The sequence below is a fragment of the Musca vetustissima genome, unplaced genomic scaffold (assembly GCF_032173495.1).
Source record: "Musca vetustissima isolate MV318-11 ecotype Yass unplaced genomic scaffold, APGP_CSIRO_Mvet_v1 utg74732, whole genome shotgun sequence".
Lineage (NCBI taxonomy): Eukaryota > Metazoa > Arthropoda > Insecta > Diptera > Muscidae > Musca > Musca vetustissima.
This window is the reverse complement of record NW_026885117.1, coordinates 11,414-22,179: the sequence shown is the minus strand read 5'-3', so window position 1 is coordinate 22,179 and position 10,766 is coordinate 11,414.

Here is a 10,766-nt window from a genome sequence, read left to right as displayed (position 1 = left end):
AAATTTTGACCGAAGGTAGGACCTCGCGGTTCACTCCTTCTTCAAACGGTCAAAATTTTCAATATTTATAGATCCAATATCAGGCGAATGGAATGTCCGATTTGATCTAAACTTTCCAAAACCTATTGCCTTTACCAAGCCTTGATCAATCCGATGGTTTGACCCATTGACCCTCCCTTTCTGGTACCCCTCCCACGAATGGTCAACATTTTCAGTATTTAGTCCAAAATCAGGCGAATGGAATGTCCGATTTGATCCAAAATTTGCACAACCTATTATCTTTATCAAGCCTTGTTCAAGTCGGAAGGTGGGACCCATTGGTCCACTCTTTCTGGTACCTGCCCACAAATGGTCAACTTTTCAATATTTATGAATTCAATATGAGGCGAATGGAATATCGGATTTGACTTTGCACAACATATTGTCTTTACTGGGCCTAGATCAATTTCGAAGATGGGAACCTTGGTCCACTTTATAAACCCAATATCAGGCGAATGGAATATTTGAACCAAACTTGACACAACCTATTATCTTTACCAAACCTAGATCAGGTACGAAGGTGGGATGTGTCCCCTTCTTCTGGTACCTCCTCTAAAAAGGGTAAATATTATTAGGTTTGTAAAAAAGAAATCCATTATGTTTATATGAACTATAGGACTTTATTTAATATGCTTCGGAATGTCCGATATGCACAGTTTTGTTGTATGATTAGGTGAACAGGTTTGGCCACCGTTTGAGATGATTCACCGCTTTTTGAACAGGAAAGCTTATCGTATGTGATCTATTTCTCATCTCCAGTTACCATCCGTTTAAGAAATGGGTCTATCTTATTCCGTTTGGCTAAGGCTTCTCAGATGGAAAATCGATCCATCCTATTTTTTTCTGTTATGGAGTGGCACCCAAGCATCGAGTTTCTTTGTGTAAATGGTTTAAAACAGTTTCATAGTCGTTTTTTAGCTCGCGATGTTGCGACTGCTAATATGCCAGTTAACTTCGATCATTTCTCCGATGTTATCGACATTTTCGACCTGCCTAAAAAAATTTTTCCCAACTTAATATCAGTCGACAACACCAACTAAAATAATGTTTTTTTCAAAATTTCGCCATAGGATTATGTTGTGGAAAAATCATGTAACGGAGAATACTTACAATAAAGTAACGTTGAAAGACTTAAAAAACATTTTTTAAAAATTCACCTTGAAAATTAAGAAAAAAATCCAACTCTTTAGTCTCGAGAAACCCGGAAAAATATTCTTGCTTATAGTTGTAATACTCTTTGCAAAAATATTTGTTAAAAACCCATGATTTTGCTGTGACTATTTTTGGAAAATATTATGTAAAAAATCACCCTTACTCCTTAAAAATTAGTTTTCAAAAAAGATTCACAACTGTGTCTAATTAAGCTTCGCATTTTTCCTTTTTTGCCACTGTAAACAGCAATAAAACACAGTTTGTTTCATGTCCACATTGTTTTGGACATTTTTGACAATTCTTGTCAATCACAAAAACCACTTAAGAAACCTTGTTCTTAATTACCATAAGATGGTTTACACATAAAACATATTGAGGTATTGTGAGCAAATGTAATCAATTTATGGTCACTGCTGTTTGTGGCAGTGAGAAAATACGTAGACGATTAAGCTTCTTTAGTCCCAATGAATATTTCAAATATTTTCTTTAGATGAAGGGGGAGGATATGAACAGGAAAAAATAAATTAGAATTCATTATTAGATTTCATGATAAATTATTCACAAATGGTTTTGTTAAATATAAACAAAAGGGATTCCCACAACCATTCGCCAATGATGTTGATGACGATGATGATATTCATAATGAAAGTATCCTTACAGAATAAAAAAACAAAAGGTTTTTGGTTAAATAGCATCCCCGTTTCCATTACAAAGTGTTTGACTAACCCTTTAATATGGCCTCTAGCATTTGGTATTATTTTCCCAAGCTAATTAATATCAAGCGATTTACCCAGTTGCAAAAGGGAAGAAAAAAAACGAATATACGAAACAAATTTCATAAAATGAGATCTGCATCTTTTTATTTGAATCGTTGTTTTTTTCTTTCTTGGAAATAACTTCAAGAACGTTTAACAAAGTATAGCTTCCAGGTATAGAACATACCGCCGCCACCAACAATCCCCTGTTGTCCCCCCACTCACACCATATCCTGTGAGGGCAATTTATCAAATACTCCCACAATGCTTTAAGTGGCAGAGGAACAGAGAAAAATTGTGTATCACACACAAGCACACACTTTCATACTTAGCAACGTATGTATGTGTGTATATGAATTCGTCCTAAGGCATGGAGGTGTTCTGGCCAAGATGCATACAACATGGTCGTTATAATACACAGCTGTCAGTGACTGTGACGGTGGGGAAATGGTGGGCAATCGTGTCATAAAAAAATCTTCAACAAAATCAGGCGTAAAATTGTTTTTTTTTTCTTTCTGTCTTTTGCTTTGTTTTTTCATTCTGTTTTAGTGGTTTGGTTGTAAATTATATTTGCCAATAAAAAAAAAAAAACGTAGATGTAAATTAAATTCTTTATTATCGTTAAACCTAAATCTGTGATTTTGTTACTTTAGCTACAAGGGAGTAAGATGTGGGATTCGTTTTGGATTAGTATATTATCTTTTGAGAAGTTGAATATGAATATGGCTGATTTGGAGGAGCAAGAAAATTCAATGTATGTGTGTGAGGGCATTTTAATACAACACACAGTAATATATTTTTGAAAGTGGTTTAAGTCAATTTTATGTTCATATACACATCTTGGATTTGTAGAAAATTGTACATTACAAAATTGCACAAATCCGTAATCGAAATTAATTGCACAATCTGTGAAAAAAATCAAACCCAAACCTTTTAATATATAACAAAAAATGGACTTAAACCACTTTCAAAATAAACTACTCATTTCTAAACTTCTGGCGAAATATTTCCACATCGTTGGAGCTGTCAAATACAGTATTGAAGTTGAGTATTTTAATAGTGGTCAACTGTGGTGCTTTGGCGAGTGCGTTTGACTTTATTTCATTTTGTATTCGGGACACGTATTCTCTACTAATTTGGTGCAAACTGACAGTTTCGTAACAGGGTACAGAGGGTCTAATTTACAATGTTTTTCTGTCCTAACTATTTGATAAGATTTGTTCATTTCATAGTGCTAGCACTATTTGCGACGCTTCTTCAGGACTTCTTTATGGGTATACTTAGGAATTGATTTGAATAAATTTTCGAAATAAAATGATTTACTTTCAAGGGAGAACACACATTTACAAATGTAATACTCCAAAAAAGTGCTGTAAAAGAATATTTTTTTAAAAATCTTCGTTTATAGCTGCGACAGTTGATGGACAATGAATATTTGACAATAATCGTTGTTTTAGTCTCAGTATACCAAAAGAAAACAAAGGACGTTGTCGCCCTGATGTTGTCAAGGGCTACAGAAGTTTTCAAAAGGGGTTGGGGAACACATAAATAAGATCCATATACAAAATTATTAAAAAGGCATATCCCATTTTAATGTATAATTTTTAGTTCGTAGATCTAGATCAGATCCGTATAAAATATTTTAAAAAAACATGATTGTCCCATTTTATTGACCAGAAGAAGAGGACCGACCTTCGGATTCCATCTAGTATTGGTAAAGATAATAAGTTGTGCCAAGATTGGTTCAAATGTAACATTCCTTTTACCAGATATTGAATTTATATACGTTGACAAGTTTGACCCTTTGTGAGGGAGGTACCAGAAGTAGTGGACTAATTAGTCCCATATTCGGACGTGATCTAGGCTTGTCAAAAAATAGGTTCTGCAAAGTTTGGTTCAAATCAGACATTGTATTCGCGGGATATATGAATTTACAAAATATTGAAATTTTTGTGGGTTTGTTGGGTACCATATTTGGACAATGGGTACCATCTTTGGACATAGTCTAGGCTCGCTAAATATAATATGTTGTACAAAGTTTGGTTCAAATTGGACATTCCATTCGCCGGATATATGGATATATATATATATATATATATATATATATTGAATTTGATTATTTGTGGGGAGGAACCTAAAGGAGTGGATCCCATCTTCGGACTTGATATAGTCTTGATAAATATAATAGGTTCTGCAAAGTTTGGTTCAAGTCCGACATTCCATTCGCCGGGTAATGGACTTATAAATATTGAAAATGGAACTTTTATGAAGGTTTGATTTAAATCGGACATTGCTATCTCCTGATATTGAATTTACACACATTGAAAAAATCATTCTTTGTGAGGGAAGTTCATGAAGGATTGTGCCAATTTGTCTCATTGGCTTGGTAACTTTTAGAGGTTCTGCAAAGTTTGGTTCAAATCTGACATTCCATTCACCTGATATTGAATTTATTAATATTGAAAATGTTGACCATTTGTGGGCGAGACACCAGAAGGAGCGGAGCAATTAGTCCCATATTCGGACTTGATCTAGGCTGGGTAAAGATAATAGGTTGTACAAATTGAAATGTAATCATTTCGTGGGGGACGTACCAGAAGGAATGGACCGATATTGCTCGTTCGAACTTAACCTAATTTTAGAGGAAATATTATGATGTACAAAGTTGGGATGAAATGGAATACTCTCTTCCAGAGTTATCGTGCACACCAGTCGGTCCGATAGGCAGGCAGAAGGACATGCATAAATCGACTACAAATTGTCTAAAACGGGGTTGGTCCAAAGAAACATGGTGTCTAAAACCAATATATCGATCAGGAACATTTTTGCCGTATAAAAGTGTATATAACCTCATTAACCATAAGGCTGAGGGTATAATTAGTCTGAACCTTTTTATAGAGGCTATGAAAAACGATGAATTTATATGGAGCATTTTCTGTATTTTTTTTATTCATTCTCCAAGAACCTGAAATACCAAGTTATAGCCAATTCGATTAGAAATTCGTCGAAAACCTGTGAAATGTTTATTTGGAACTTAAAAATTTCCGAAGATAAATTTTTACCTATCAAGAACACCTAAGGATACTTTAAAGCTATTTGGAAAGTGCACATTGGAGCATCAAAACATCTAAATTAAGGCGAATCTTTATATGGGCTGTATTTAAAAATCCGCCATGCCATCCTAGTTCCTATAAGTAATAACAATGTATGTGCAAAATTTCATTGGTGCGTGCGTGAGACTTCCTTGGTCATTTCTTCAAAAGATTCGTGTTAAATGAAAGGTGACGAATCATGGATCAATTTATATGAGCACAAAACATAAAGGCAATGGGTCTTAAATATGAGCCAAATCTAACGAATGTTTTTGGAGAAACACTCCGAAGTAAATGGGTTTGCCTCGTGGATACTGTTCTGCTTGTGAAACGTAGGACTGTTAATACTCAGCGGTACAAGACATTTAGTTGGCCTGGAATCTTCTGCGAAATTTGGTAAACGAAGAAGGGAATAGGAATCGTGGAAATTTTGGGTATTTTTTATTTTTATTCCCACAGAAGATGATGCTAACACGCCCAAAGAGCGAATCAGTATCTTTATATCTACATACAATATATTTTGTAAAATATTAATAGGTTTTGCCTGGAATCCGACTAGATTTTTGTTGTTATTCTACTTTAACAAATTTGCTTAGCTGTTGCTGAGGCCCTGGAATTCTGATTTCAAACAAGGTTCGAAGGAAAATAAGGGCTGGACATATCTCATTCGACAAGGTGAAGAATGAACCAGCACCATCATAGTGAACCAAGGATTCACTATGATGGCACCACAACCATATCCAGTGTAGGATCCTAAATTTCCCTAAAATTTTTGGAAGTCGGTTAGGATGTTAATACCAGTATCCCCCTTAATCTTCAAGAAATTCAATAATCAATCAACATATTTCTTTAAATATATAGTATTTTCTATGTCTCCCATTTTGCAATGCCTGTAATGTATAATCTACATTTTGTTTTAGAAATTACAAAACTTAGTTCTTTAAAATTTGACGAAATAATGGTAACATTCAAATTGCTTTGTCTTACAGATAATCTAAATTATAGACAATTTTACCAGACTTCAGTTTAATTTTCTATAGGTTATTGTGTCATTCACAAATTAATGATTTATTCAATACGTTTTCCTATAATTCGTTTATCGGCAATTACTATAAATATTTTAAACATTATATGTACGTACATATGTGACTATGGAACAAGCCCTTCTCATTCAATGCCTTCAAATTTTTCTGTCTTTCTATTGAAAATTATTTGAAAAGGTTTCTTTGGGCAATAATTTCCTAATGTTGCCAGTAGTCCTGGCAGCTAAGTGAACTTGTTTGTGGGGTTTTTGGCAAGTAAATTGTGTCAAAAAATAAATTGCTGTCAACCCTTATAAATGATGGCAGTTTCTGTTGTGGGTAACAACAAAACCTACAACAGTATTTAAGGACAAATGTTGGAAGGATGGAATCACATACGATAATAGTACACATTTTTTTCTCCATCTAAAACAACAATGTGTGTATATTTCAGGCGAATTTTCTTTAAGAAAGTATTCTAAAGTAACATCTAATGTTTATAAGTTTTATTACAAAATTAAGGTATATCAATTTTGTTTTAGCAACAAAATCCCTCGCTCTGCTTAGTTTTGCTATTATATTTAACAAATCACCAATAAATTTTCGTTCGATTCATCGAAGCTTTTTTCTCTTGTATTGAAAATGTCTAGAAACCCAAATCCAATGTCTGTTGTTTGCCAATGATAACAGCAACAACAAACAATGCCAAAGGCAACAACGTCACATAATCAATATCATTCAAACGAGCATAGTCACCACCACCACCACCTCCTTCACCATGGTGGCCAACCAACCATTATCAAATGCCAGCAATAACAACAAGAACAACGACAGCAGCAAGAATGATTGTAACAAATCTTTGTAGAAGATACTTAAAAAGAACGTCCGAAACCTTTTTTCTTTAGAAACTCTTCTTCTCCGCTACAGCTCTTCCAATTTATTTGTATTGGATGTGGTTGTTGTTATTCTGTTTTGCTATATAAATAATTCAGCAATACTCTACTAGTCATCTTGTGTTTCATTGTGTCTCCATCCCCCTAAAATATACAGAGTATCCAAAAAGAGATGATTTTTTTCTTTTCTCATTTTCTCTCTCGCTCTCATTCTCTTGTTTTTTACGTTACGGTTTTCAATGATATAAAAAAATTGTTTCCGATTTCGCATTTGCAAAGGGTGGAGGGAGCATTAATAGTACTAAGTGTTATGGGGGTGGGGGAGAAAGAAAGACTTTCTTTCCACTTTTCTCAAGTATACTTGTGTGAGAGTGTGTATGTACGTCTGTGAACGTGAAGTGTGTCTGTGTCTTATTGTGGCGATAACATTTCTGAACCAAACTTTGGTTGCTGAAATTGTGATTAGTTTTTTTTTCTCCTTTATACATTTCAACATGATGAAATGATGTTTTACACTAAAGTGGTATTTTCATTTCTAACTCGTACATTTTAATGTCGCAGATGATATATATGTAAGCAACGTGAAATTAATAGGTCGTCCATATCTATTTGAGTTTGTCCATATTTTACAATAACTGGACATAGAAAGTACGAAAGGTCTAACTAATTATATAGGTTCTATTAGGATTACTGTTTAATTTATTTTTTGGAATTTGACCTATTTATAAAATCACTGTTTCGAGAAAAACGCGTTTAAAGTTTGAGAGGTCCTTCTGCCGTCGCCTAGTGCTGACACAATATCTTCAAGAATTGTTGAATTTTTCATATAAAATTGTAAAGTCACATTCTTGAATTAGTGTTGGTTCGAAATAAGTAGAAAATCAAAATTCAATTCTTTGAAACAGAGAATAAGATTAAATTAAATCAAAGAATAAATTTCGGTTATTAATTTTTACCAGCTTCTTTCTTAGTCGGTATCAATGCTTCGGAGTTGAGATATTAAAACTGACGTCGAATTTGAACCTTATGGGCATTCATTCACTTTTGAAACTTCCGTATAATACAATTCCATTATATTTGGTTGGGGGAAAAGAAATCCATTACTTTTATATGAACTAGGAATTTATTTAACATTCTTCGGAATGTCCGATATGCAGCGTTTTATTGTGTGATTAGTTGCCATTTTAAAGGTAACTTTATAATGCCTCTCTCATAGAAGTCCTCCTCTCTATTTGAAAAAAAAAACTTTCACAATCCTCCCTAAATACCAATTTTTTGTCATTAAATGATTTAAAACAGTTTTATGGTCGATTTTCAGCTCCTGGGCGATGTTTATACATTACGACAATTTCGCCGATGTAATCGACATTTTCGACAAACGGCCTACCTGTGCGAGGTGAATCTTTAACATTAAAAATTCCTGAACGGAATCTACGAACCAAAAATTCCACATAATTGCCTGTTACAGTATCGGAACCATAAACACCATTCACAAGTTTGGCTGATTGACTTGCATTTTAGCCTTTGTCAAAGCAAAACTGTAAAATGACCGAATTTACCCTTTGTTCACTTCCATTATTAACACCCTGTATTTCACAACTGAATGCACCAAACCAAAAAAAACAGCAACTTTTTCTGCGAAATGTCACTCTTCCAACAAGCATACATCTAAAATTATGTGATCGATACTTTACGAGAACTCTATCAGTACAGTAATCTGCCGAAAAAATAATGGATTTCTTTTTCCCAATATAATGTATGGGAACTATATTAAATCCGAGCAGATTTTAATTAAATTTTGCAAATGTCAAATTCCACAAATAAAAAAAAAAAACTGAGCGTAGCTGTATACTCGGACGGGGCCGACAATATGATACCCTACATAATTACACGCTAAATTTCTATGCATCTATATTCCGTACATGAGCAATTTTTCTCCATGTACGTAATATAGATCCCGGGGTGAACATTTACGCCATAAGATTAAATTTTTTTTCCATTTTACACAGAAGGGTCTTTGTTGATTTGACCGGCTGAATATTGATCGATCAAAATAGTCACTCTAATTAGTTGGCCAGATTTCATGTGCTGTGTTGTGAAGTTCGGCTTATTATTGCGGCCTATAGAGCAACTTGAAAAAACACACAGAAAAATTAAATTTTTGGTCCATTTCATATCCTAAATATCATCAGACCATTTCCAAAAAAATATAGGCGTTGTCCTTGACCATAACCGGAACTTCTTGTGAAATGTCAAATCGATCAGCGCGAAATATAGTGCGGCAATGGTGATCACAATAAGTATATTTCTGTAAATATTTAAGCATAATTCCTCATTCGAGTACATAAATTCCTATGTGGTATCAATTGAAAGACAAATAACTCCTCTAGTATATACTATCAACTTCTGGTGTTTATACTCATTCAGATATAAATATATTCGCCGTAGAATACAAATGTTGTTATTTTTCACACAAAAGCCTGGGCCAATTTGTCCCGCTAAATATTGACCGACCTTCATCAAAATTGCCATGCTTATTCCTTGGACAGACTCCTCTCCTTGTGTAAAACTTTGTGATGTTCGGGTCATAATTGTAGACTCTAGAGCTAAAAAACATATAAAAATAAAGTTTTTGGTCCATTTTATCCCCTAAATATTTACTGATCATTACAAAAAAGTAGGGGTCTTCTTTGGACAGAAACCGTCCTACATGCAAAATTTCAGGTACATAATTATGGCCTGTATCGTGTTTAAAAATTATAATGGACAGGTGGGTAGATGGACGGACACTTATGTCTATATTGACTCAGCTAGTTGAGGTATACTAAAAGGTGGGTCTAGGGCGAATATTTCTCGGCGGAACAAACTTTGGGCTCACACGAAGCTTTTACGTTGTTGTGTGGGGGACAATAACAAATAAAAACATTATAGTCGCACTGGCAGACCATGCTGTAACCTACACATATACCCTGGTAATACTAAGGGCATGTGTGGGTCCACACTCCAGTACATTTATCAATATAATTGATACTAATTCAACTCCATTGTGGGTCCACACCCCAGTAAATTATCAATATAATTGATAATAATTCAACTCCACTTAGATGCACTGACAACTTATCCAAGCGGAGTATTCCTAAACATTGCGGCATGACATCCCTGTTTGTAATGACTCAAAATATTCTTCGGATACTCCATAAGAATAAATTCTATTTCTATTTAGCCATGACCGATAGAGATTGCAGTACTTAATATACAGTTTTGATGGCCACAATATAAAGGTCCAGTCCAACTTTCGGTGTTTTGCACTACATGTTCCTGATAAATGAAAGACTTCTCCTTTCTGAAAATACACACAGTGGTACCCTTTTATGTTTTCTATGTTAAAGTTCCCAGCCTAGTCTATAATTTGGTATTCATTTTTTATGAGTATAAGAAACCTACTAGCATTTAATTTACAATGACAATGTATCCATCTAAAGATGCCAAATTTCTAAAGGAAGTTTGAATGTATACCACATGATGGAGGGTTTAAGAAGGTCGGACGGGTCGAAGATTGTTTGCTGAATGAATGTCGGCAATCATGGATTTACGGACAATGTGACCTATATATATGGCTATATATACTTTTTTATTACTATAACATGAACAATGAATAACCGCAATTATAAATTATAGAAAGGATTTTTTGCCAAGTATGTCATATATAAATATGGAGCATAATATCAGCAAGTTGAATGCGCATCATTCTTTATATAGAAATAATATTAAAAATTACGTAAACCATTTTAAATTTATGTGATTCTACTTTAG